Here is a 4,340-nt window from a genome sequence, read left to right as displayed (position 1 = left end):
TGTACTGTACTGTACTGTATATTAATATTTGTTTAAGGCTGTCTCTTTATTGTTCTTTTACACCTACGGTACTTCTATGCACTGTATCTGTAACTTGCACTGCTGTGCTGTCTCTGGTGCCTACATTTGCCCTGTGGGATCGATAAAGCTATAGATGTATCTAATTAACTCTGAGAGTACAGCTGTGATGAGTATAGTTTCAGAGAATAATTTCATGTGCAGTTTTTCCAAGCAAAGGCATTTCTTCCTGAGAATTAGATTATCTAAATCCAGATATAGCATCCACAAAAATAAAAATGGCATTCTAAAATCGCCTAAGATTGTGTGTGCGTGCGCGTGTGCGTGTGTGTGTGTGCGCGGCTGCGCGCTAGGGCCTAGCTAGGCCGCTAGCCCCGTAGGATTGCTCAGAGGCTCTGCACGCGGCCCTTATCTCTCGCAATGGAGTCTGACGTACCCAAAGCTGCCGCCATCAGCCACACAGCTCACTAATTACTCTTTAGTATCAAGCCATAATTAGAGACGCCAATCACCCATCCCCCGACCCCCCCACCATGCCTCCCACCCACCCCCCCATCGCCCCATTAGCGTGGCGCAGAACTAGCGTTGCGCGCCACGCAGAGCCGAGCTCCCACACAGATTAGGCCACGTGCACTCATGCAGTTACATAGCGTCGCTGTCGGGCGGAAACCTCCCTTCTCCATATTTCAACTCTTTATGGTTTTCCTTTGTACATTTAATGCCAGACGTACAGTACTGTGTGATACAAGTAGCAGAAATCGATGATCTATGAGCCTGTAGTTGTAGATCAGCAATTCTTTGTTATTTTTGAAAAATATTTATAGATTGGGAAAGTTTGGGTTTATAAATATTGAACCAATGAATAGTATAGTTAATAAAAGCTATAGTGAAATAATAATTACATTGGATCCATTGGAACACACAATCTTTTGTTCCGTTTTGGACATACAAGGTTCTCACCTGACAGCGACAATAGATCGCGCGGTGTGTGTGGGGGGTTTCTGATTTGCCGAGATGTGAGATTTGTGGATATCATGTGAGTGTTCATCTGAGTGGTTCTATGTTGAAGTCTCAGGGGAGTGGAGAGAGAAATGGGGGGAGATTTAATTTGACATTAATTGTGTCATCACCACTTTAAATTTAACTTCCCCCCCATCCAGTCATTTTCTTAAGTACTTTTACTTTACTTGAGTATTTCTATTTATTGATATTGCATAGTAACTTTACTCCATTAAATCTCAGTCAAATATTGTTCTTTTTACTCCACTACATTTATTTGACAGCTTTAGTTAGTATCACTTTGCATATGGATTATTCATAATTAATCAATATGATGATATGAGAGATAGGGTGATAAGTTCAGTCACGCGAGAGAGAGACTCGGAACCACCATTCCTGAATGAAGTGTCTGGTGCTGGGAGTCTGGTGCAACGCACAGATCCTGGCGGTAGAGCAGGAGTGGACCTGGTGAGACGTAGGAGGGGCCCGGACAGGAGACAACCCACAGAGCCTAGTTCCTTCATATGCCAGAATTCTGCCTCCCAGTCCCGGCAGAGTAGTTCCAGAGTGGATCCAACGGATTGTGTGGCCCTGGTCTTTCCCTAGTGCATGGTCTGATCGAGGGTAGCTACTGGGACATAAGTCGGCTCACCCGAGTGAGGGGTATGATGTTTGTGAGACCCAAAACCTTGATGACCTTGGGACACATCACTGAGGATACGTCTCAGTTGCATCCAAGCAACTGTATTTTCGTTCGGAGTAGAGTCGCTGCTTCTTCGCCTGGAAAGGAGCCAGCTTAGGTGGTTCGGGCATCTGGTTAGGATGCCTCTCGGTCGTCTCCCTAGGGAGGTCCTCGATGCACGTCCGACTGGGAGGAGACCCCGGGGCAGACCAAGGCGCAGTTGGAGGAATCACATGGACTCACTGGCCTTGGAATGCCTCCAGGAGGAAGATAATGTTGCTCTGGAGAGGGAAGTCTGGGAGCTCTCTGGTGGAGCTGTTGTCCCGCCCCCGCGACCCGACTATATCGATGGATGGATGGGTAATTAATCCAAAATATAAATACTTGTTCTGAGTTTGTAGATAATTTCTTATGAAGTATAAAATAGGGCTAAAGATTTAAAAAAAGAAATCCTTATTTTTTTAATCCCCATTAGCTTCCGTTGCCACGGCCGCTAGTTTTCATGGGGTCCACATAAAACATCACAACATAAAAACGACATACAATACACTACAAACAACATCTGACACGTGTCTAAATCTAAAATAAGTAACCAATAACATAATATATATGATTCTGAAATGGGCATGTTGCATAATGAGTACTTTTGCTTTGGTAAAACTTCTATGCATACGTTATAAACATATATATGTCCAATGCATTATAATCTGCTTATCCAACAGCTTATCATAATAATAACACATCATAAAGCATTTTACAACTTATAAGGCCATGTATAATAACAATATTATTACAGTTATAACTAAGTACTCATAAGAACCCATAGTGGCAGACTTTAAATGTAACTTCTCCCACTGCTGTGTGTGTGTGTGTGTGTGTGTGTGTGTGTGTGTGTGTGTGTGTGTGTGTGTGTGTGTGCGCGCGTGTGTTTTTCATCTTATTTTTTACTATTATTTATTACTTATGCTGCTACGATATTTGAAGGAGCCGACCAAAAAAATGTTTTATCCTTATATTTACCTACACACATGATGGAGCAATACCTTCAAACATTGAACCACAGTAGATGTTTTAGTCATGGTACGTAAACACTATACAGTATACTTACTTGACCGGAGTCCGCCAGGGGTCCATAAAAGGCCCTCTCCTTTTTTCCACTCTAAAAACTAAATCTATTCTCAGTGTGAGGGACCGAGCAGTCAAAGCTTAAAGATGACACAGGTTTTCAAACTCAAAGTTTGGTTTAAAGTCAAAAGTAACAAATAATTAACAAAAGGTTCAACAACTGAGGCCCTTGAGGTCAACATAACATAACTTAAATGAAAATAACTTAAATGAAAATAGTGTGGAACCAAACAGGAAATGAACTCAACCAACAGACCTGTTCAAATGACACATGAGGGAGACTTATATAGTGGTGGACCAAACCAATAAATACACAAAGGGGTGGACAGCAATTAGAGCCAACTGGAATCCCTAAACAATTCCCAATTCCCCCCTTCTCAATCAAGTATGTTGGTATGGTCCTCTGCATCACAGATGACTCCACCCCCTGCCCCATATGTTGCCATTTCAGGAACTACCGGTAAATAAAGAACTGAACATTAGTACAACAGTGCATAATTTCACCAAGCTATTTTCAAATGTAGATTGTGTTTTATGCATTATAATATAATATAATCATTGCAAATGTCAATACTAGAGGTTAGAGTAGAATTCAAATGTGAGTGTGGGTAACTTAGAGGAGTCTTATCTCACCATGGGGCTGGGATCACAGCCCTCACACTCAGAAAATAGCCAATCTACAAGCTTATATAATACGTTGGATACATTGCATTTGCTTGTTTTTGCTAAATGTTCAACTATTGTGACACGCCCCAAAATAGGGACGCTAGGGTGTTCATTATGTTTGAAGACCGTGACTGTTTTAATAACACAGAGATGGATGACCTGATGATTTCCTAGTCCTTTTATCCATATTGTAGATTGAAAATGTACAATGCTGCTATTGTCCAAAACATACCTCAAAAGGCGGTACCTAAGGACCACAGTTGTCCAATTTGTTTTCTTGAAGGATGCAGCAGCTCACAGGTGCTGTCAAGCGTATATATGCATTTGATGCATTCATATATTCTTCAAGAATGAAGAATATAAATGTGTCACTCACACAGGTATGTGCAGTGAAATGTTGGTGTGGCATGCCCCGCCGTACTGTGCTAATAATGTCCAACAACAATGTCCAATCAAAAATAAATACAAGATATACGTAAAAGAAACAGATAGAAGTGTAGGCTACTGATCAGCAATAAAGTGTAAAGGGCATCAATAGACTATAGCTAAAGACATTTTAAATAACCTTATACTGTACTAGATGTTCAACATGTCATCTATCTATAGCCAACTGTGTGAATCGCTTTGAATTAAGAGTACTATTTAACCACACAGAGCTTGTGTGAGGGCCTGTAACAGAACAGTATATGAATTGTTGGCTAAACAACCTTTGCTCATGTATACAGCTTTTATTTTGGTTTGTTTGGTGTTAAAGGGGCATTAAACTCATTTTCAACATTTTGCTATGTCATTAATATACCTTAGAGCTGTTGTGTGGAAATAATTTAAAACAAAGTCCCCCCCATTCTGT

The sequence above is a fragment of the Protomyctophum bolini genome (genome assembly GCF_963924005.1).
Source record: "Protomyctophum bolini genome assembly, chromosome: 7".
Taxonomy (NCBI): domain Eukaryota; kingdom Metazoa; phylum Chordata; class Actinopteri; order Myctophiformes; family Myctophidae; genus Protomyctophum; species Protomyctophum bolini.
This window is presented reverse-complemented; position numbering follows the sequence as displayed.